Consider the following 25,452-nt stretch of genomic DNA (forward strand, 5'->3'; position numbering starts at 1 on the left):
TTTGCTTGTTTGTTAAGAAAACCTTTCAAAAACACCCTTTATACATTTGCAAAAACTCAAAGGTGCATTCATTTGATGCAGCAAGGTTTGGTTTTACCTCAAGCTACATGCAGTGTCTATTCATGAGAAAGAAGTGATAAAGAAACAGAAAATCTAGTTTTATGAACTAATTGAAGAATATTTGCTTAATATCTTCCATTATTCAGACTCCTACCTACCATTCCATATTTTAAATTAAAATTCTTTCCACATTATACTTTTTAGGGGGAAATGACTGAAATGTGCAATATTAATGGGTATATTAGGGTTTTTTTACAGAGGGGGTGTAGGAGATGTGTTTGAAGTTAAAAAAATTTGTAGTTTTTTTGATTTCAATCTAAGCTGCTTTTTTGAAGGATCATGTGACTCTGGGCTTTTATAAAAATGGTAGTTTATCTTTGCTTTTTATAGTAATGACAAATTAATGCTTGCAAAATTAGTGAGTGGCATGTGTACACAATCAAATTACAGTTTGGAAATATACCAAATCAATTTTGTAAAGGTGGATTTGAATTGATTTAAAAATTTGTTAGTAAAATTGGTGGAATTTATTTGGTTTGGTAATTTGAACTCTACTTGTTTTTGAAAAAAGTAACAGATGATATTTCTGCCCGAGTTTCCTCTGCTTTTGTTTTCTGTGTCACTACAGCTTCCACTGGTTGTTGACATGGTACTTTACTTAGTTAAGATAAGCTTGCCATTTCAGAATAGTATTTGGAAAAGGACAGCATTACTATGGACTGACAGAAAGCCAGTGGTGGAATGAAGAAAGAATGTTATTGTTTTAAGGTCAACAACTGCCTATACTTAGCTCGGTTAAAAATAAGATACTTTGTATAGTCAATGTAATGTATCAAGATATTTGAGCTAGAATTTCCTTTACTCATAATTTGACTTAGAGACTCTGTAGTTAGTTATATCCTTGATTACCTAAAATTTGTCCTGTAGGGCTAGGACAGGTTGATGAACCTTATAATGTATAGGGATCTTTCAAGTGTGTGACAGGGACGCTGGGAAGAAATAATTGATTTGGTGGAGATGTATGGGAACTTTCAGGGACTAGAGCAAGTCCGGCATTAGTCCTGTCTTGCATCGTCTCTCTGTCTATTTGTCTGTCCATCCATCCATCCATCCATCCAGCCAGCCAGTGTACATTTACTGAGAGTCTCTCAGTGCCCAGGCACTGTACTAGTTTCTTGGAGTAGGAAGATGAATAAAAGACAGTTTATGTTCTCAAGCAACTCACAACCTAGGGGGCAATAAAGAGTGAGAATTAACTGTAATATAATGAAGTGAGTTGTAATAGAGATGGATATGGACAAAGTTATGCTGGAGCCCTGAAGATGGAGCAGCTCCCTCAGGCTGAATAAATGTGTGTGTGTGTATGCGTGTGTGTGTATGTGTATGTACGTATGAAGGAGGGGAGCACATGAGGGTGGGGGAATGTGCTATTATCTTTCTTATTCCAGCTCTTCATTTTTATCCACTTTAATCCAGAGGTTACTAACTCTAGTTTGTTATAAATGAGTAATTTTATGGTCTTTAGTATAAAGTTTTCATTGCCCGTACAATGAGCCATTCAAATTCCTTCTGGGATAGTTGTTCCTCTTGAGAAGATTATTTTTCAGATTTTGGAGCACTTTAAAAAAATTACTTTGCTTTAAAAAACTTTGGTATTTTCAGGCTACTAAATTGACTTTCTTCCCTATAGCTTAAAGCCCTCAGTAAGGCTAAATTATCTCCATTAGCTACTGGCTGATCTTTAATGAAGAAGGATATAGTACTCTGTAGATATATAGAGTACTGTGACTATGTTTATTGAGAATGACAAATTTAAAGGTAGGGATAGGAAGATGAACTAACTCAAGAGATTAGGGAATATAAATGGAGAGACAGGAGAGCATAGTGTCATGGAAGGAGAGGGAAGAGAGTTTCAAGAGGTAGGAAAGGAGTCAGGAGTGTCAGAAGTTAAGCTGCTGGAGTATTGAAAAGAAATTATTGGATTTTGTCATTTGGAGGTCATTGGTGATCATAGGGAGAGCAGTTTTAACAGAAGGATAGGCGCATTGGTCCGGTTGCCCCAAAATGAGGAATCCATAGAGAAGAAATGGAAATCCCAAAGGAAAGCTGGTTTATGAAGAGGTTTGGCCATGAAGGATAAGAGAAAGATAAGGCCATAGCTGGAGGGGAACAGGTTTTATAAGGAGGGAGAAGTCTTTGAGGACACAGGATGAAATCAATCTGATGAACAAAATGCCTTGTATAATACTTTGTTGAAAAAACTTAACTTGAATACATTTTTATTTGAAAACTTTTGCTGTTTGGATTATGACGGGTTAGTTTTGTCCCTTACAATTTTATTTCTCATCACATAATTTGTGCTTTATAGTCATGTTGAATTATTGCCTTCTCTTCGTAAAGAATTTGTGGTTTATGGAAAAAAAGGCTCTTTAATACTTCAGCAGAGATTATCACCACCATCTGTTTTTTCCTTCAGTTTTTATTGTTCTCTGACATTTTTTGCTTCTTTTCTCTAATTTTTTTTGTATTCATCTTTTAATTATTTATTTATTATATGTCCATCTTGCTTTGGGTTTCCCTTTCTTTATCTACCTATCTATCTGTTTATAATTTTACTATGGTAAGAACACAACATGAGATCTACTCTCTTAACAGATGTTTTTTTGTTGAGGTATAATTGACGTAACAGCATTATGTTAGTTTCATGTGTACAACATAATGATTCAATATTTGTATGTCAGATTTTAAAGTGTGCAATACAGTATTGTTATCTATAGGTTGCTCTAATTTTTAAAATTAGTTTTCTTGATCATAAATATTTTTTTGACATGGGGATATTTATATTTTGAGCTTATCTAGTAACAGACAACTCAAGCTTGTCTGGTAACAGACAACTCAAGAAATGTTACCATCAAAAACCAAAACCTGCCAATTTCTGCATAGGCCACAATTCTGCTTTTCCATTGGGTGTGCTTCTTTTCTCTTTCTAACCTTTCCTTTGGTACAACTGAGGATTCTTTTGATTGTAGTTGACAGTTGGCTTAAGCAAGAATAAGAAATTTACTGGCTATTGTCATTTGGGCCTCCAATGTGATCAGATCTGTTTTCTCTTTTCATCTCTTGCTTCCATTTCCTTGGGCAGACTGTTTCCTCCTGGTTACAAAATGGCTATAGCAGCTCTAGATCTTACTTCTCAGATTTTGGTCTGTGTGAAAAAGTGCCTGCCTTCCTCCCAGAAGGCTCAGCAAAGGTCTCTTTCCAACTCAGTGGTTCTAGTTGGGCCATTTCTGAACCAATCACTGTTACCAAAGGAATGTGATTAAGCTTGGGCCTGAGTTATGTGTGCAGGAGGTAGGGTCAGTTCTCCTTTTACCAATAAGACTAAGAGTGGGGAAGGGTGGATCTTTGGGGGAATATCAGTGAATAATTAACTGTGCTGAGTTTTGAGGATTTCGGAGCTGATCAAGGAAAAAGACGTGACTATGAGAGGTCAGTAGCACACAGTAAGCTTTATTTGGGTGGTGCTTTGACAGGATTGCGTGGAGGGGAAGTCCCTCACAGCAGGAGACCTTCCAGAGATAGTAATAGGGACCATCACCTAGAAAAGTAAGAGGGCAAGGAAACTCCCCAGGGAGAGGGAATCTGAGTGGGGCTTATGTGTCTAGGTAGTGTTGCTCAGATGCAAGATGGTGAGTCTTGGTCAGGGAGCTGCGGAGGGCAGCAGTGACCTGGAGCCTTTTATAGGCCCAGGATTTTCTTATCTATGGCAGCAGATGTGGGGTGCAGTTTTGCAGGGTATGCAAAGCAGGCACACTCTAAATGGCTAAAAATATACTTTTATTTTTATATATTTAAAGCAATTGGAGGTGTAAATTTTTGAGTTTGGCATCCGTGGGCTTTAAGTTCAAGGTCATCCTGCTGTGAGGAAGTAAACAACATGGGGCCAATATATAGGAGCCATTTTTAACCTATTTTTATAACATTAATGAAAGAGAGTGAAATAGGTGCTGGGTGGCCAAAAACTGTAAATGTCCATCTTGCTTTGGGTTTCCCTTTCTCTCCTAGAACCTCCCTGAGGTGTTGCTTTAGAATTGACAGGAGAGGCAGCAGTGGTGGTTTGAGAGTGTGCCATAGGTGTGTATGTGCTTTGGAGGAGGCAGGGCCGAGCAATTAAAGGGTGTGCTCTGCTCTGGACCGCATGCAATCTTGTTCTGGCTACATGGTGGGAGGGTTAGTTGCTCCAAATGTTTGTTCATATTTAGAGATTTGTTGCAATTCAATTTAATTGAATGCTTTGCAAGGCCATTTGTCATGTCTTTAGTCCTGGTGTGCATAGATATATTAAATTTGGGGGCATGTCCCAAATTCTTTATAGGTAGATTGAAACTTAAAAAATAGTGTAGGATATGATTTTTATTTCATCTTTTCCTTTCTTTCAATACTCCCACACCAAAACATGTATATTTTTGTTATAAAAGTAATCATTTTCACAAAGGAATATTTTACACATATAGACCTGTAGAAAAGAGGAAATAAATGATTTAGCGCCATCTCCCAACACAACCACTGATAACATACCCAGTGTGTAAGAGACTGTAACCCACAATATTCCAACTTGAACTAATCCAGAGTAATTTTATATTTCTGGATTTTCGCTATCTCACCATCAAAAGGCCACAACCATTGAAGAAGTATGTTTATAAAGTCTGATGCTGTGTAATATGGGATGTAAGCAAATAATGGCAATAAACATGTCAAATAGATATATTTCTTAGAAAAGCTTTTGCTTCATATGATTATATCTTGAAATCATTTGAAGAATTTATTAAATATTGGCCCTCATTTTACATCAATTATAAACATATGGATTTACTAGCGAACAAAAAAAAATACATATTACTTGGTTTTATCTGCATACAGAAAAAATAGGATGTTATGTGATATTCCTAAATATTTGGCGATGGTTATATTTTACCTATCAATTCTTGCACCCCAAGTCAAACTTGCTTTTCCTTTAAAATGGCAAAAAAATTTTGTATGGTTATTTTAAAGCTATGCATATTTTATATTCTGGGAAAGCTCTCTTGAGCTACACGTAGGGTGTGTCCAAATCACAGCTCAGGATCTATGGAAACATGTCTGTAGGTGGATGGGGAGTATCTTGCATCAGTACTCTGGGAATGATGCAAGTATCTTGCATCAGTACTGTGTTACTGTGGGGAGCGTGTATGACAGCACTTCTGACAGTCAACGCCCTCTGCTTATTCTTGCTACCTTGCCTTTTCTTTCAGCTTCCTTTTTCGGTCTATGTACTTGGAATGTTGCTTGTAAATGACTTTTGTTCCTTGAAATTTGAGATTTCCTGACATGAAGTAGTCTCTGAGAGTCATTTTGAATCTTTTCTTTTTATATCCTGTCCACATTACGTGGATCATCCACTGATCTTTTGAGATTTGGTAGATGACACCACAACCGTGTCTCACTTGTTAACAAATTGTCCTTCAATTATTATAATGTTGTATTTCGTATATATATAATGTATGTCAGGGTTTTGGTTTGGTTCTCATTTTGTTGTTTTAGTTCTGCAGCCTGCTGTGTCTCCCTGTCATTGCATGATTTTTTAATTTAATTCATATTCTTATTAAGTTGCTCAGTAGTGTGAAATGTTTTCAGAGAGCTTTCTTCTGATTCTTAGTTCTGTTTTACTTCATCTGTCTTTTGTATGTCATCTTCCCCACTCCCTCTCTCCCTGACTTTTTTCTCTAGTGCGTTTATGGATTTGCCAGGCCAATCTCTTTTTATCTCGCTCAAGCTTAGCTTGGCTAACTCTGTCTGGGCCAGTTTGCTTTTTTATGGTGCTGGTTAATTTTCCTTGCCTTTGCTCCCACCCAATCAGAGATGAGTTTGTTTTCATTTCTGACACACTATTTTGAGGGCTGGATGTTGTGCAGTGTCTCTACCTGTCACTTGTCTGTGGGGCAGTGGGGATGGTAGGGGGGAGATAGAGAGGGTAGCTGAGGCTGTGGTAGCTTAACTGGACGATCTGGCTTCAGCCCTGTCTTCTGTGGTTTTGTTAAGTGTCTTGAACCACAGACCACCTGGATGGTCTGTAACTTGTCATGTTGGTAGTTGGGGAGGATGTTCTCAAACTTTGGATCTTTTCTGTAATGACTTCCGCACTAGGTTTTCTCAGAGTCAGCCTCATTTGTTCTTTCCCTGTTTGATTATATCTCACCAGAATCCGTTTCCATTCCCCACTCCCCCTCTTCCTCCCACCCCCAACTTTTCTTCTGGCCCCTTGTGAGTGTGTGTGAGGCTTCACACGGCAGTTCCTTCTCTAGCCCATCTTCCACTTTCATACTCATAATCATTGCTGGAGATATTTAGCCGGGCAGCTATTTTTATGGTCTATGGCCTTTACTATTGTCTTTCTTTTTGCAGAAAAACACCAACATGGTAAAATTTTTTCTTGTCTGTTAGAAATGGCATGTGGTGAAGGTAGAGCTTTTGTTATTCTGGGAATTTCCATTTCTCCAGGCTGTCTGCATCTCCTCTGGATCTGTCGTTCTCTAAATTTGAGAGTTTTAGTAAGGTCTTCAGAATTTTGTTTATTCACAACCTCGCCATTGCCTCCTCCTTGTGTGGAGTTTGGAGTGCAAACTAGTGCAAAATGCACTAAATATGGCCCTGAAGATTCTTGGAAACATCTATGTGTCTTGATGGTCATCATTTTTTGAAGATTATGGCATGAAGTTGTGTCTCTTCCTTTGTTTCATTGCTGCTGATGTAGGTTTATTATTCTTTTTTTTTTTTTTTCCTGTTTATTTTTTCCCTCAAAGCCCCAGTAGATAGTTGTATGTCATAGCTGCACATCCTTCTAGTTGCTGTATGTGGGACACGGCCTCAGGATGACAGGAGAAGCGGTGTGTCGGTGCGCACCCGGGATCTGAACCCGGGCCGCCAGCAGCGGAGCGCGCGCACTTAACCGCTAAGCCTCGGGCCGGCCACAGTGTTACATTTTTGAAAGGATTTTTTGGAAGTAGTCCCTGGATTGCCAGATTTGAAAAACGAATGTTCATCATAAAAATTTTTGTGGATTCAACAGTTCGGTTGTTTGGATGATTCTGGTAGACTCCAGGATAGACAGTCTATTATTTTATTTCTATTATATGAGCTATTTATTTAGTACAGATTAATTTCTTTGTACTTGATACGACTATCTTTTTGCCAGATTGTTCATGTCTTTTAAATTGTGTGTGTGTGTTTTATTGTGGTCAAATTTTTCCTTTCCTGTACAATTTATTCTATTTATTGTAAGCTTAGAAAGTTCTCTCCTATGCAGAGTTTTGATGTTTCTGTCTTCCGTAGTTTGATTTTCTAGTAGGAATTTTTATATTTATTTGTAGAGAAGACTATACGGAGAGAGTGCTAATATTTATTATCTCCTATATGTTGTGCTATATCATTTAACCCTGTAAGATAGGTAGCTTAATCACCGTTTCCCAGATTGGGAAACAGAAGCTGAAAGAAGATAAGGGTCTTGCTGCAAATCATACCTGGGCATAGCAAGGCTTTGAATCCAGAGCTATCTGATTCTAAAGCTCATGTTCTTTCTAGTATATTACCTTTTATTTAATTGCCTTGCTAGTTAGAGAGAAGGTCTGTGTGAACTCTGAGAGAGGAAGGAGAGGGCGGCTTTTCTGTAAGTTTAATGAAGGCAGAAACCATGTCTTTTGTTCATCACCGTGTATCTAATGTCTTGCACAGTCTTTGGCACATAGTGGATGTTAAGTAAGTATTTGTTGAGTGAATGAACCAAAATAACCATGTGATTGGGCAGGGCTGATGTTATACACATCAGGCTTTCAAGGTTATTTTTCAGAAACAAATGTTAGCCCAGTGCTCTCATTCTAGCCAACATCTGAGTTTTGTTTTCTTCTTCAGCAAACATGTTGAACATCTACTACAGTATCTGGGTCATGGTAGTTACTATCTCCCATAGTGGTAAAAGTGGAGATGATTACTTAGGCCTCCTGGATTCACCTTTACTCAAATTATTTCTCAATATGCCAGTGAGGCAGTCAAGCTTACCAGTAGAAATAATGTTTTCTCATCTACCTGGATTTGTGTTTCCGTACATTATTTATCCTTTTGTTATTACTACGTTTTTCAGCATAAAGTGTGATATTCAGAATTATTGAGTATTTATGATAATGTTCAAAAATCAAAAAGTTTTCAGTTTTCAAAAATTATTTAAATTCTTTAATATTTAGTATAAGACATTTTTTCTCGTTAACACTTTTATTTCTCCTCTCTCTGTGCCTTGTGAAAGCTCATTTTCCTTGAACTCTTCCAGTTCCTTTATTTTACTTTCATTTTTTTCAGTCAAATGGAACTTAAGAAAAGTAGAATTTTTATCAAGAAAAGTTTAAAGTTAGATTGTAGACGTAATGTGGGCATGGTATAGATTATAAAGGTCTGACAGCACAGTAGTCCCACATTTGTGAATGAGGTGGAAAGAAAATACTATATATAAAAGGTTCAGTATGTTTGGAATATAATTGTCAGTAAAGGAGGTGAACAGATTTTACTAATAATATATATGAGCATGGTGGAATATTTTTTAAATCATAAAATGACTTCTATAAGCTTGTATGGGATTATATTGTCATATAAATAAAAATTCATGAATTCTTTGGAATAAAAAGCCCGCCAAAGAAAATAGTGAACTGAAGAACAAGTAAGTTGCCTTTTGCCTCATCTTGAGGAAAACCTAGATAATCAGATCCTCAGTCTTCAAATAACTTCTAATTGTCTAAACTGAAGTCTTTTTCTTGTCTGCCAAGGAAATGTATTAGTGACCACATGCGGTTGCTGTGCTTCCCAAAGCTGTCTGGATTCTTTGATGGCCATCCAGAGAGTGAACTGATATGCCCAGCTGGGGTGAACGAACAGCCAGAACACAGCCTTGCTTTTTTGTGTGAGGATGTTAGTGCTAATAAAAGATTAACACTATTTTCCTTATAGGGAATCAACAGATAATGTTTTGATAACCCTTGTCTCACCAGTGAACCATATGGCCCCTATTTTCTAATAGATATGGTTGAAATGTTAGAGAATAATGTTGGAGAAGAATCCCCATGGTGTACTGGCTCCTGTTTCTTGCCTAGGCCTTAAAGTGTAGGTGTTTTATAGTATTGGAGAACTTCCCTCATTTGTTTTTAAGATCCTTTATGAATCCACAGTGAGAAGTCGGAAGATCAAGGGGATAATAGGATTGGTTCTCATCCTGTGCTGGATTTTCTCATATATATGGTATTCATTTATAAAATCTCTGGTCCAAGACCCATAAAACAATGTTACTTTCAAATAGCGTCTTCCTGTATATTATGTTGTATAAAACCTTTAGTTCCTGGGGGAAGGTTATAAAGAGGGTTCCCTGTAGTCTGCAAATTCAATTTTTACGTGATCATTTAAAGTTGTTACTTTTCCTGAGAGGTGAATTCTGATTCCTTCTCTACATATGCTATGGAAATTTAGTGGTTAAATGTTTCCTTGCCTACTGTGGCTAAGAGGGGAAAACGCTAAAAAGAATATTTGAAGTTTCTTGGGGTTGTTTGAAAAAAAAAATAATTTCTTTCATGGTGGCTGAATGCCAAGGCTGAAAAAGTGTTATGGGAATGTCTGTGGTCAAGACTGCCTTTGACGAGAGGGTGGTTAAATATGGCAGTCTTGATAGGGTTTGACAACCATTTCTGATCTCTATGTATGTTTCATCATGGTCCTCTTCTTAACAGTGGAATAGCTAAGCTATTAAATATTTTACTCAATTGAGAAGGAAAATGATTACCGTAAAACTACTTTATTCAAATGACACTGTGATATAAAGGGTTCCAACAGTTTCAAAAACTCATCTATAAAGCACATTGCCATGGGAAATGAACACTCTTCCCCTCCCCCTAGTCTCTCTTGAATTAAGTTGATTCACTAACCCTTTTCCATTCTACATGGAAACTCTTGCTTGCAGATTTAAATTCTAAAACACAAAGTAGAGATATATGTTAATGCTTAATATGAAAAACAAATGTTTGTGTTGACTGCTATCATGTTAAATGCATTTTAAAAGTACATTAGTGGTAATCTGTGGAGAGGAGATATATATATATATAGTAAATTTTAAGTATATCATCTTTTTGATGGACATTTGGGTGGTTTCCAATTTTTGACTAATGTGAATAAAGCTGCTATGAACATCCTTATATAATTCTTCATGTGGACAGTACAAAAATAAAATGTCATACAAATGTAGGATGATTACTTTTATTATACTGCTAAAACCGTTTTCCAATCCTTTTCACTATTATAAAATTTTAAGACACTGGAGAATATTGAGAGTAGAGTTCTAATATTAGTAGGCATGCTTTATGTGGAAGAATAGAATTTTAAGTGTTTACCTCTTAAACTTTAAAGATATAAAATTTGCACCTTCAGTATTTCATATAGTACATAATTTAAGTCACTTCTGGCTAATTTAGAATATCAGAAATGGTTAAGCTTGGCATATCAGAATAAGTCCCCCCATATTATATTAATATTTGAACTATATTTCTGCCTAAGTTTAAAATAAGCAGGGTTTTTTTTTTTTAAATAATTTTATTTATTTATTTATTTTTCCCCCAAAGCCCTAGTAGATAGTTGTGTGTCATAGTTGCACATCCTTCTAGTTGCTGTACGTGGGACATGGCCTCAGCATGGCCGGAGAAGCAGTGCGTCGGTGCGTGCCTGGGATCTGAACCCGGGCTGCCAGCAGTGGAGCGCGTGCACTTAACCGCTAAGCCATGGGGCTGGCCCAAGCAGGGTTTTAAAACCAAATTTCCTTATATTGAAATTTGTGAATAAGAACCTTTTAAAGCAGCATTTCTAGATCTTTGCTAAAAGAAGACAGTACTATTTAATATGGAAACAATAACTGAGAAATATTCCTAAATCTAATTTGGAAAGTTATATTCTTGATTTTCGAGGACTGTGAACATAAAATGTGAGTGGAAAATTAAGATTTTGTATGGCTTTTTGCAGCTAGTTGATTAAGTCCTATACAGTTCATTGTCCTAAAGGTGAAATTTGTACAAAGTTTTGGAAGGCAGAAGTTGTATATTAAAAGTGCTTTTTTCCAAGGTAGTACAAACTGGTTTTAACAATCTATCATCTTTCATTTACCAAAGGAAATATGTAAAAAGAAAAGGAACATGTTCAGTGGGAACAAAACATTAAGATGATGAAAAGCTACAAGGAAAGAAAAAAGACTTTAGAAAGACTACTAAAAAGAAACTAGCTTTTTTCCTCAACAATCTGTCTGAATTCATTTTGCTTTCATTATATATCTAGCCTGGAGGCAAAGTATGTTGAGTATTACAACAAAGAGGGTGTTATAAGGAGGACTTTTTTTTTTTTCTCAATAGTAAAGTATAACATATGTGTAAACCATGCAACTTTGTAACAGGAAACTTTATAATAAGGGAGGACTGTGCTTAGCTTTTCCACAATTTTGGAAGAATGAGGTTTATTAGGTGTTAGACAAAGAAATTATCAACTGAATTTTATGCTGTAAGGTTGAAAGATTTGTTATGACCATTTCTAGACTTTAGCAGTGGTTTTAATGTGGGTCCTGATATATTAGGAACAGTGCCTAGCACTATTAATATGTCTACTGCTGCTAGTTCTCTTAAGGAATATGATGTTTAACTTTTACCTTTCAGTGAAAGATTATTCAAAATCCTGTTATTCTGTGGTTTTCTCAGCAGTATTAGGCTGTTCTTGAATTGATCAACACATAATATAATTTGGGAACCCAATCAATGGTTCTTTTCTTTTTGAAAGATGGTGACAAATTCTTTTGAAACTTGGGAAATTGGCTCCATCATTCATCCCTTACCCTTTCTTTGCTTCTCCTGCCCAACTCCCTGAAAACCATATTGTTTTGATGTCAATATGTAGAATAGATTATATGTTGGGGAGTCAGTGTGTATTAATTATATTGGAATAAATATAAGCTTGACAAATGATATAGGTTAGTAGGCATTGGGCCTATTAGGTTATTCAGTTAATGAGGACACTGAAATTAGGGACCTCTAATATGCCTGAACCATATTTCTTGTAAATTTTCCCCAGTTTTGAGATTAACTGGCATAGCTCTGTTTTTCTGGCTTTTAAAGGCTAATATATTAAGGTAGAGTTTTAGGATTTATATAGTGCTTATTACAGAATAGTTGAGCTCTTTGTATTTATCACAGTGTCCTTGAAGTGAACTAGAAGTGTAGAAGTCAGTCTTCTACCTTTTGGCTTTTTAATAATATATTTTAAAATATATTATACCTATTCATTCTCCTCTCCTCCCTCTCCCACTTAAAAATGATTACACACCATGCACATTTATGTACCATTTTAAATTAAGGTGGGGGAATTTAATGACACCCTTTAATATGATTCAATCCACTGCAAGGCTGTTAGAAAATCAGGGATGAAGTTCCTAGGCTTAGGAGAGAGATGTTAGAAATACGTTAGTAAGATATATTATTACATCTTTAACAATAGACCATTTACTTTAAACCTTGCAAGATCACAGAAACATTCAAAAATAACTTTTTTTTTTTTGTGAGGAAGATTAGCCCTGAGCTGACATCCGTCGCCAATCCTCCTCTTTTTGCTGAGGAAGATTGGCCCTGGGCTAACATCTGTGCCCATTTCTTCTACTTTATATGGGACGCCGCCACAGCATGGCTTGACAAGTGGTGCGTTGGTCTGCTCCTGGGATCTGAATCTGCAAACCCTGGGCTGCCAAAGCGGAGCGCGCAAATTTAACCACTGTGCCACTGGGCCAGCCCCTCAAAAAAAAACTTCTAACTATGTGCAATTAATTTGATAAAAATAAAAATTCATATAATACAGACAAGCTTATGAAGGCATCAGTCCCCCCCCCCCCAGTGTCCACTACTCTCCAATATGATTCATTTCTACCTTTATTTTTTCTTATGGTTATCTCTAAATAATATGATTACAGCACTATTTTTGGATGCGTCATATTTAGATTTTGTCTGTTGATGTGCCACAGTGATAAAGGTTTTGATTAATGACACATCCTTTCTCTTATCCTTCTTCCAGTTATATCACTATTCTCATTTCTATTGCTGCTCGCCTCTGCACTTACAAACAGGATAATTAAACTTCTATTTCTTATTCCATCAGCTTTCAACCCCTTGATTCCACATTTTATAAAATGAACACATTAGCCATTTTATCTTGATCTTTATTTCTCTGTACCTTAAGTCTCTCAACTTCTATCAACTTCAGACAGAACTTTATTCTTGCTTTGTCAAGGTTAATAATACTTACATACTGGTCTGTAATTATAGCTAAATCTTCCATGACTTCTCTATAAATGATTATATAAGTTAATGCATACTTTGTTTGAATTATGTAAATATTGTTCAGTGTAGTGTACCAGGATCGTATTTCCTTCTTTATGAGTACAATGTCTTGTGCTACTCAAAGCAAAATGTTTCTCGTGGATTCTTTTCTTTCTTTCTTTTTTTTTTAAGCATACATTTCTTTACATAGCCTTACAATTCCTCAAGGTTTTCTAGGCTTTGAGTCATACTATTGAATCTGTCAATTCCCTCTCGTTCCTGGGGACCTTTCTGTCATCTTGGAGGTATGGAATTTCTCTCCCTTTATTTTTTTACTTTTTGAATTACCTCATTTTGTTCTGGATTAATTTTTGTTGTGTTGTTTTGTTTTTCTTGGGCTTTTCTTCTTGGAGGCTTTCCTCAAATGTTTGGTTGTCAGTTTTTATTTGAGGATGGATCCATAGAAAGCTGAAGTACTGTGAAACTGCACTGGGCTTTTGACCAGCCGGCCTAGGTTTAAAGTGAGTGGACGGGGAGCTAGCTTAAATTAAGGACTTCCAAATGTTAGAATGAGGAGAGGAGGGCTATGTATTCACAGAAGCTAGCACCCATGTTAATGACTATATTTCTTCCCAGACAGGTCAATATTTTTTTTAAAGAGAAGGATTCTTCCTCCCTTCCTTTTTTTTTTTTTTTCTTTTTTTTGGGGGGTGGGCAGAAGATGAGGGGCAGTAAATACCTGGCTACTGAATGTATGACAAGTAGGAAGAGGGAAGGAAAGTGGACAGCTGGCTATCTGACTATCTTTGGCTATCTATCTATCTATCTATCTATCTATCTATCTATCTATCTATCTATCTATCTGTCTGTCTATCCATCCATCCGTCCATCCATCCATCTAATCTTTCTTTCAAAACATTTTTATTGAGATACAAGTCACATGTCATACAATTTCACTGATTTCAAGTATACAATTCAATGGTTTTTAGTATACTCACAGAGTTGTGCAGCCATCATCACATCAATTTTAGAACGTTTTTACCACTCCAAAATAAACCCCTTACACATTAAAATGGTTGTGTATGAGTTTTTTTTCCTCCCACGCAGCACCAAGTAATTCTTCAGACGCCAGCTCAGTGTCCTACGAGTCAACTCAGTTCTGATGCTATCTACCTGGAGATAGCATCAGATTCTCCCCTCCCCTTCAGATGCCAGTCACAAGCCCAGGTTGTTACCTGGGCTTCTGACCATTTGGATATGTCAGAGGTTCCCACAACCTCCTCCTTGGGTTTGATTAATTTGCTAGAGTGGCTCACAGAACTCAGAGAAACAATTTGCTTACTAGATTACCAGTTTATTATAAAAGGAACTCAGGAACAGCCAGATGGAAGAACTGCATAGGGCAAAGTACAGGGAAAGGGCAGGGTGTTTCCATGCCTTCTTGAGGCGAACCACTTTCCCCATATCTCTGTGTGTTCACCAACCCAGAAGCTCTCTGAACCTTGTCCTTTTGGGTTTTCATGGAGGCTTCAATACATAGGCGCGATTGATTAAATCATTGGCTATTGGCGATTGATTCAACCTCCAGCCCCTCTCCCCTCCCTGGAGGTCAGTCCCACCCTCTAATCATATAGCTGGTTCTCCTGGCAACCAGCCCCCATCCTTAGGTGAGGTCCAAAAGTCACCTCATTAACACAACAAAAGACACCTTTATCACTCTGAACACTTAGGAAATTCTAAGGGTTTTGGGAGCTGTGAGCCAGGAACTGTGGATGAAGACCAAATATATATTTCTTATAAATCACAATATAGCACCCATTAACAGTTCCTGCCCATTTCCATCTAAGCTCCTCACTCCTAGGCAACCACTAATTCACTTTCTGTCTCTATAGATTTGCATGTTCTCGACATTTCCCATAAATGAAATCATACAATATGAGGTTTTTTGTGATTGCTTTCTTTCACTTAGCATAATTTTTTCAAGGTTTATCCATGCTATAGCATGTATCAGTATTTCATTCCTTTTTATTGCAGAATAGTATTTCATTGTGTGGATATACCACATTATATTTATCTATTCATCAGTTGATGGACATTTAGATTTTCTACTTTATGGCTATTGTGAATAGTGCTGTTGTGAACATTCATATACAAGTTTTTGTGTGGACATAAGTTTTCATTTCTCTTGGGTATATACCTAGGAGGGGAATTGCTAGATTTTATGGTAACTCTATGTTTAACCTTTTGGGGAACTACCAAACTGTTTTCCAAAGTTGCTGCACCAGTTTTTATTCTTACCAGCAATGCATGCAAGTTCCACCCAAGGATGAGGTTCTCTACATCCTTGCCAACACTTGTTATTGTCCATCTTTTGGATTGTAACAACCCTAGTGGGTGTGTGGTGGTATCTCATTGTGGGTTTGATTTGTATTTCTCTGATGGCTAATGATGTTGAACATGTTTTCATGTGCTTAATGGCTACTCATTTATATTTAGCAGTCAAGCAATAAAGGCTGATTGCAACTGTGTGTCCCTTGGCACAGGAGTCAGGGCTTGTCAACTGGTGGGCTTACTTTAGGACAGTTTGGGAACTACCTGGCTGTTTTATTGGGGACTCAAATATCTGTAGCTATAGGTCTTTTCTCCTGAGGTGGTTTTCTTTTTCTAGAGGTTTCTTTAACTTCTGTCTGGGGAGCATGAGCCTAGACCCATGTATTCTGGAGCTGGTAGGGGAGGGAGTTAGAGGATTGACTATCTGGGATGTAGACTTTTTCTTCATCTGTGTATTTTCAGCTGCTTGCCCTGTTCCCATGCTCTTCTATACCTGGTGTCCCCCCAATCTGGAGTCCCTTGTTTAGTTCAACTTCTCCAGAGATTATACTTTGTTTCCTGTGGAGGTCTAGGTGTCTAAGTGTTACTGACATAGACTTTTATATTGCTCCCTTGTCTTCAGATCCTACCTCACTTCACTTTCTGTGGTACCTGGTGCTTTTACTTCCTGAGCCTTTTCAGAATTTTATGGGGTGAATAAATTTATTCCTCTTTAGGCATTTAGATTTGACCTTGCTCTGCTCTTCTGTATTGTTTACCTTTTCTCCGTTCACTTTCCATCTTCACAGATTGTAGTTAGGCTTACCACAGGTCTTCTGATTTCTTTGAAGGAGTTTATGTCTGTATATTTTATTCCTTGTTGTTTGGGGTGGTTTTTTTTTTAGAAGAGAAGGGGACATAAGAGTGTTTAATTCACTATCTTGAAATAGGAAGTCATACTTGCTCTTTTGATATAATGCTTCTGTAAAATGTTGTGGAGAAACTTGTCCTCAGACTCCCTAGTCAGGTAAAAGAAAATGTGAGTGGCTGTCTCCATAGGTTCTTAATTTCTTCCCTGAGTGAAATAATAATAAAGGGGATCAGAATGGTTGCCAGGTCATGATTAGAGAAGCTTGGCTGTAAGTCATGGACAAAAAGCTCGGTTGTCTGCCCCCATAGTTGAGTGAGTTATTTCACCTCTGGGGCCTAGTGAATGTTCCGACAATTGAGTAATCTCACCTTCAGGCACATGGTTGGCAACAGGGCAAGTAATATCTGAGTACTTGGCACAATAATTACTGGGGAATATAAGGAGAGTGTAAACGTTTGATAGGATTTTGTCTCTTAGTTTCCTATAGTTTCATTTTCATTGCTATCAATAGGATTGGTTTTTCTCAGAGAATGGGGGCATTCTTAATTTGGGCAGATGCTAGGATTGCTATCATTCTAATATTGTTTCTGGAGGGAGAGGAGATGAACACTGTGTTAGTCCACGATCTACTATAAGAGCATTTTAACCCAGTGTTTGTTAGAGATGCCACCAATCCCAAGTTCCAACTTTTATTTTCAGTTAGGAAGCCTGGTTCTGTCTTGTAACAGCATGTAAGTCATTTCACATGGCTCTCTCAGTCACCCAAAGCTTAATGTATCTGAACAGAGAGTCAGTATCTGAGATAATGTCTATAAAGCGCTCAGTCCTGTGCTTGGTTCCATTTACCCATTGTCAGCCTCTAGTTCAGCAACTGTAATGAAAAATAAGTCTCTCTTAATAATTCTAAGTAACAAAGACCTGCTAAGGACTTTGAGTGGCTCATATTGGATCATATGCTCATTCTTGACCCCATCACCAAGGTGAGAGGATGGTACACTCTTATGGGTAAGGTCTTGGTTAAGTCCTCTGCTCTTTGGTAGGTGGTGAGGGTTGGTAAGGTAGTTAGTCCTATTTGGATCACATAGAATTCAGGAACAGATACTGGCTGACAAAAACCACGTTTGCTATACAGAGAAAAGACTAAACTCTAAAATAGTGGTTCTCAAACTTTAGTGTCCACCAGAATCACCTGGAAAGCTTATTGAAACACAGATTGCTGGGCCCCACTCTCAGAGTTTCTGACTCAGTAGGTCTATGGTAGGGCCCAAGAATTTGCATTTCTAACAAGTTCCCAGGTGATGCTGATACTGCTGGTCTGGGGAACCACACTTAGAGAACCACTGCTTTTGAATAATGGTTCTTAAACTTTAGTGTGCAAAGAATTTTCTAGGAGGGCTTACTAATAGTGTTGCTTCTAGGGTCTCACTTCCAGAAATTCAGATTTGGGCAGTTTGAGGTGGAGCAGAGGAATCTGCATTTTTAAGTACCCCAGCTAATTCTTATAGAGGAGCCACATGAGATCTGCAGACCATACTATGAGAAATGCTGCTCCCTAGGTTTCATGTAACAAAGATTATAAATTAACCATCCTTATTTATTTTTACTAAAGTGGAACACTACTTTTCTAATTTCCATATGTTCTTTTCATCAGTCAGTATCCCAGGAAGAAATAGAATTTATCTCAGATAATTTAAATGAAGAGATTTTAGAGAAGGGATCATTGACAAAAGGAGGCAGGGTTAAGGGAACAAATAGTGAAGCACTCGTATATTATCAGCAGTGAAAGCTGTTACCATTTCTAGGGCTGAAGGGACAGGAGGCAGTAATAGCATTGTTTTGAGGACTTATTAAGCGCTGGAGCCATGGAGAAGGGTCCGTCCTCTTACTCTTCATTCAGACAAAAACTTCTCACTCCCAGCCAGGGGAGACATAGGGTCCCATCAGTCACCTTTTGCCACAAGGTGATATTTCAGTCATATTCCCAACTGAAACCAAAATTGCAATGTAGCCATCACTAGTACTCTTCATATAAGATAACTGTAAAAGGGGTGAGATGGGGAGAAATAATTGATTAATATGAAATGCGCATAGCTGTTATAGTCTCCATCTTTGTAGCTGGTCAATAGGCTGAAAGTGATAATCATAACTTCCTTTCTCCACCACCCATTTTATGTTCCCCTTATATTTTTCCAGCACCTTGGCTAGTCAAGGTTCTTTACCTTCATACCCAAAAGATCTCAGTCCTTGGTGGTCTTATGCTTATTGGGTTGCCATAGTTTTCCATTAACTTTATTACTGGAATACTAGGAGACTAAGAGACAGTGAGTCCCCTGGATTTTAGACATAGCCTACCTGTTCCTGTTATACAATGGCCACCCAATTTCCTCTTAGTAATAGGGAACTATCATTCTGTCAGTACATTAACCTTATTTTTTTGCCTATCACTCTTGTGGTGGTTAAATCCCAACTGGGGTGGTCTCAACTTCAAATTTACTAGAACTATGGCTGTGTTCCTTGCTGGAAGCTTTCTTTTCCTGGTAACTATGATCTGTAGTATCTTCATAATGTGTGTCCATTTTGAAAAGTCCTTCCACACACCGTCTCCCTAGCCCTCCTTTTTACCAATATTTCAGTCTTGTTCTTTCCAATTTTTGACCCCAACCCATTAGCCATTGCCCATGTATCATTATAAATCTGAATCTCAGGCCATCTCACATTCCCAGTAAAGTGATAACCAGATGTATTGCTCAAAGTTAAACTCACTGGGAAGATTTTCCTTTGTTACTGTTTTTCAAGGATACCCTTGAGTGGGAAACTGATATTACAGCTGACCATTGGTGTTAGCATATCATGTAGACCCATCTGTAAACCAAGTTGGTGTGCTTTTTATTCTTCTGTTCACTGGTTATAGGGAACTCCTCATGAAGCCATGGAAGAGGCAGTAAAGTGGCAAGAGTAGGTACTATGGGAATTTGAGACATTTGCTCATTCAATTTATGCCTTCTTTTCCTATTCATGTATTTCATTTCTATTTAATGATGAAATACTGCTTCACATCCTCAATTTCATGACTCAGTAGACTGGGTAACCCACTTCATGATGGGCAGCTCTGGTCATGTAGTTACTTGGTGTCCTATAGCTAGAAGTTCAATCTGTACCATGGCGCAGTAGAACTAGGAGATGTTTCTCAAATAGAGAAATAATTGTTGACAGAGGACTCTAGGGTCTGTGCAGTGACTTTCCTTTTGGGGCTTTCCAGAGGCTATATAGAGCCAACCTATTTGCCATAGATAATTCAAGTACCATTGAGTCTGCTGGGCCATAAGGCAGGGCAGCTTACATTGTAGCTTTTATCAGCTGCAGAGCTCTTGCTTGCTCTGGGCTGGACTTAAAAGTAGCAGCTCTACTTGCATGTGTTATATGTTGCTTCCAGAATTCAAAGAGACTCCACAAGTTTTGTGCTTTTTCTTTTTTGGAAGGCAGTGCAAAGTGAAGCAACATCTTTCTTTTAGAGGGTGTATCCTAACGTGCCCCAGACTTTCCTGGAAACTTCACAGTGTAGCAGGCTCTTGAATTTTTATGGGGCACTTGCCACTTCCTGCTTACCAGGTCTAGTTATAATGTCACCGATGTATTGGACCAGCGTTATGTTCCTTGGGATAGGGAGATGATCAAGTTCCCTGAGAACAGTCTTATAACAAAGATCAGGAGAATCGAAATAGCCCTGAAGCAAGAGAGTGAAGAGATCCTTTTTTTTTTGCATGACAAAGGGTCTTTACTTTTAAATGATTGCCAAATAATAACACATAACAAGTTCTTGAATTCTATCATTTAATAATTTTGATTAAGAGGAACTAAAAGCAGCCCAAACAATTATACTAGTATTCATCGTTCTAACCCTTAGCCGGAAAGGACTATTTTAATGCTGACTGCTGCTTCACACAGGTGACAAATAACTGTTTATACAAATAACTACTTTTCATAGATAAAGTTTCTAACCTTCAAGAAAGCTTTAGGGAAAAAATATTAATCCCTTTTTTCTTCAAAAATTTTTTTCTTTTTTTTTTTTTATAAGAAAGAAAAAGCCGATATTGATATATATGTTGTTTGAGCTAAAAGGCATAGGAAAACAGACAACATATACCCATTAAATTTCTAAGCAATACGAGGTAAAAAGATAAAATCTTTGGATAAGCTGTAAGTTGTACGAAGAAGCTGGATTTGCTATTTTCTAAAAACTGAAGGGACCTATTATATAATATACAGAAATAATTTACTGCCTTTTCACAAGAATATAACTTGAGCTTTTCTAAAGCTTCGTATTCCCTGAAGGCATCTAAAAATGCCAATCCATGGAATAGGTGCTTCTTTCTTTTTCTCCTATCCATTTATGTAGTAGTTTTTATGGATTTCTGGCCAGATGTTGCAAACAAAGGCCAAGAGGTTATCCAGAACTTCATCCCTGTTCTGCCGGAACAGGGCAGGTGTGGAGGATGGTCATCTCCTGGGTCTCCTCCACGTCAGTACTGCAGCTGTCATGGGATCCCAGAGCCGCAGCTTCCTTGGCCCTGAATCCTTTCTCCTTCTGCAGGCTGCACTGTTCAACTTCAGCCTGAGCTTCTTTGTCCTGCTTCAGCCTCAGGTTCTTCTGCTTATGGGGCTCAGACATCTTCTAGGTGGCCCGCTTCTCAGCCTGCAGCAGCTGCTGGATGCCTTGCAACTTACTGGCCATGGTGGTGGCCTATACTACTATCTTTGACAGTCAAAGGGAATTGCTTGTGATTGTCTTTATTAATTTGGATTAAAAAATATAATAGGTTAATAGATTTTCACCAGGTTTCATGGGCTGTGTTGACCTTTTCCAGTAGATATACCATATTTTTGGATAGCAGCTGTAAATGGAATCTTTCCTAAGTTTATGATAATCCATAGTCATTATCCAAGATCCATTTGGCTCTTTCACAGGCCAAACAGGATATTGAATGAGAATGCATCATCATTGTTGTATCTTTCAAGTCTTTGATGGTGGCGCTAATCTCTGCAATTTCCTTAGGGCTGAGTATTGATTTTGAAAAGTGTGCTATTTTGGTGGGTTGGGGGCAGTTCCAAGAGATTCCAGTTAGCCCTTGCTATCTTAATAGGCTTCATAATACTGTTTATTAGACAGGAAGCTAATGTAGGAATTCAGCCAGTTCGTGAGTGTAACTGTTCCAACTGTGCGTTAAACAAATTGCAAAATAATGGCAGCATGGGTCTATGCACCCACAGTACTTACTGTGAGAAAGACCTGGGTCAAGGCTTCATTTATAACTGGAATTCTTTAAGCCCCATTTTGACTAATGGATCATGTGGCATTTGGCGTTCTCAGGGATTAATGAACCCTAGAAGGTCTGTGTATTTCCTTTTTTCTTTGTGCAGTGTCACTCTGTTAAATGACTACCATAGAAATTTTGGGTTTTCCACCTGTACCTTGATTTGGGGAGTTCAAGGTCCCAAGCGTTTTTGTTTTGTGTTTAAGCAGAGTGGGTAGCTCACTGAGCAATATTTGTAATTACCATTGTCATCAAACAATCAAGTGCAATAGCCATTTCTCTCTCAAAGCCTTGTCCTTCAGTGGCACTCCATCCCACACCACACCAAAGATAATTTGAACAGTTGTGATTCCATTGCATGCTATGTATTTCTGTTGCTTCCTTTTTGCCTTGGCAGGGAAATCATCTGTGGGTTCATCAAATATGTGGGCAAACCAGTCCTCAAATCCCTAGGTACTGTGTCAGTTAAGATCCCAGCAGGAAAGAGAATTCATGGCAGATGGTTCAAATGAAGAGACTTTAAAGACATGGGATTACTTTTAGGGGTGTGGGAAGGGTTAGGAGAAGAAATTGTTTCTATAGTTAACAAAATAAATATAAACTATCTAATTTAAGTCATTGTATTTTGGGGTATCTTTGTTATAGCAGTTGGGCTTTTTTCTAATACAAGAGTTTATATTATTATGACTGTATAGACACTACTGATGGCTGAGATGTGATTACATTTCCTTTCTTTGTTTTCTCTGGTTAAAAATAATGTAAGAAATACCTTTATACCCTTTACCCAGATTTTCCCATTGTTAATATTTTTATCTCATTTGCTTTATCATTTCTTTCTCTTTCTCTCTCTCTTGTGTATACACAATTTTTTTCTGAACCATTTGAGAGTACATTACATATATCATGGCCCTTTATCCCTAAACACTTCAGTGTGTTTCCTAAAAATAGGAATACTCTTACATAACCACAATACAGTTATTAATTTCATAAAATTACATTGATATAATACTTTTATCTATTCTAATATGCAAATTCTAATTTTGTCACTTGATCTAATAATATAATAATGTGCTTTATAGCATTTCTCCCCTACTCTTACAGGATCTAGTCTAGGGGCAGGCAATACATTCAGCTACATGTATTTTTAGCCTCTTTCAAGCTAGAAAATTTCCACAGCCTTTCTTTGTCTTTTATCACATTGATGTTTTTGAAGAATATAGTCTCTCTCACCATTTAAAAAGATAAAACATTCCTCATTTTGTTTTTCAGTTGTTTACTTATGATTACATTGAGATTATACATACTTGGCCAGAATACTGCCAAGAATAAGTGATATTGCATTCTTCTCACAGTATCACATAGAGTCACCTTCAGTGATGATTAATTTTGAATTACTGGTCAAGGTATTGCCTGATTTCTCCACTGTATGATTACTATTTTTTCCTCTTGCTACTAGTAAGCAGTACAAATATCTTGCTTTTTGTCAAAATTTTCTCTTAAATTTATCATTCGTTGATGATTATTACCTGATAAAATCTTTACTGTGATGGTTGCAAAATGATTTTTCTAACTCAGCACTTCCTCCACATTTGCCAGTTGGCCCTCAGTGTTCCATTATAAGCAGTAGATATCCCTTTTCTCTCATTTATTTGTGTATTTATTATTAGTGTGGACTCATGAATTTCTGTTTTTCCTAATGGTTTATAATTCAATACTGAACTTAATAATTTTGGTTCGTAAATATTCCCAGATTTGGCCAGTGGAAGCCTCTTCAAGCTGGCTTCTGTGTCCTTGTGACATGCCTTCTTTTTTTCTTTTTTTTTTTAGCACTTCTTTACTTTCTAGCAAAGCAAAGACATTATCAGGATCATCTTATTTCTGTCCTGCTCCAGCCATGGAATAAGCTATTTCTCTGAGGAACCCTAGTTCCTTTTAGTGGGATGTGGTGTTAGAGACCAAGATCTGAGTGCTGAGTGTGCTCATGTTACATGGCATCTTTGCTTTTAGGCCCTTTCAGAGGGCAAAGCTAGGAAATATGTATGTATATATATACATATACATACATACACATATATACAAATATACATAAATACATACACACATACATGTAAACATGCATATACGCACATAAACACACATATACTCATACATATATATTATTTAGATATCACGAGTTCACATCACTATCTCCAATTTCAATCCATTCCTACGTGGTTCTTTCTTGCCTTTCCCATTCCATATTTATATCTCCCTTCTTCCAAAGTGCATTCCTGGCTCCCAACAATATCAACACATGTATTCATTTGCTCATTCCTGTAATATATCTAAAGTAGTTTCAGAATTGCTTCTGACCATATCATTACACAAGACAAAAGATAGAGATGGAGATTGACTACTTTATCTCTATTTTCTTTCTAGCCAACTCACTCCCAGAATCAAGTGCTTCTCTAAGGCTGCAGCTTCCAATCCTGCACACTTTCAAGCTCCTTCCCTGTAGCCAGAGCCATGAACTCCTAGGTCCCAACTCATGTTTAGTATTTTTGCATTTATTGTTTTACTTTTTCTTTTGATTTTATACTTTCCCTAAGATCTCTGTTTCACTCTGTTCTTTTTTATAGAATCTTGTCAGCCTTCTCTTCCCTACTCTCTTTACCCTCAGGTTTTTGGTAGTAGCAATGGGCTGATGATGGAAGTGCTGTTGGAGTTTTTTTCCCCCCCTCTACTTATGGTGGAGATTGCAGTGTTCTCTGTTTCATAGTAATGCAGAAGGTATGGGTGCAGTGTGGTTTTATCATTTTTTCAGAACAGTAAAGGAGGGAGGGTTTTGGAATTAGGTGACCACCATTATTCTCTGAATCTAGAAGCTTTTTTTTGTTTTTTTTGTGAGGAGATCAACCCTGTGCTAACATCTGCCAATCCTCTTCTTTTTTTGCTGAGGAAGACGGGCCCTGGGCTAACATCCGTGCCCATCTTCCTCCACTTTATATGGGACGCCACCACAGCATGGCTTGCCAAGCAGCGTGTTGGTGCGCGCCTGAGATCCGAACCAGCGAACCCTGGGCCACCGCAGCAGAATGCGCGCACTTAACTGCTTGCACCACCGGGCCGGCCCCCAGAAACTCTGTTTTTTAAAAGACACTTTCAGATCCCAGAGATACTAAAAGGAATACAAAGGACTATTGTGAATAGCTTTATTCCAATAATTTAATAACTTAGATGAAATAGACAAATTACTTGAAGACCACAACTTACCAAAAACTGACACAAGAAGAAATAGAAAGTCTCAATAGTCCTATATCTATTCAAAATTTTGAATTCATAATAAAAAACCTTACCACAATGAAAATTTCTAGCTCAGATAGTTTCACAAGTAAAATATATTAAATGTTTAAGAAAGAAATAATACCAATATTATATAAACTCTTTCCAAAAATAAATGAGGAGAGAATGCTTCCTAACCCATTTTGTGAGGCCTATGTAGCTTTGATACTAAAGC

General features: G+C 37.5%; 1 protein-coding gene and 1 pseudogene across 4 annotated transcripts in view; one reads left to right on the forward strand and one right to left on the reverse strand.

The window, feature by feature from the left end:
- Positions 1-25,452, forward strand: part of BBS9 (Bardet-Biedl syndrome 9) — a 444,049-nt gene that overhangs the window by 45,889 nt on the left and 372,708 nt on the right. The gene's annotated exons all lie outside the window — the stretch shown is intronic.
- On the reverse strand, positions 21,025-21,376 carry LOC101402829 (V-type proton ATPase subunit G 1 pseudogene; annotated as a pseudogene).

This window comes from Ceratotherium simum, chromosome 1, assembly GCF_057802395.1.
Source record: "Ceratotherium simum simum isolate JZ-2026a chromosome 1, ASM5780239v1, whole genome shotgun sequence".
NCBI classification, from domain to species: Eukaryota; Metazoa; Chordata; class Mammalia; order Perissodactyla; family Rhinocerotidae; genus Ceratotherium; species Ceratotherium simum.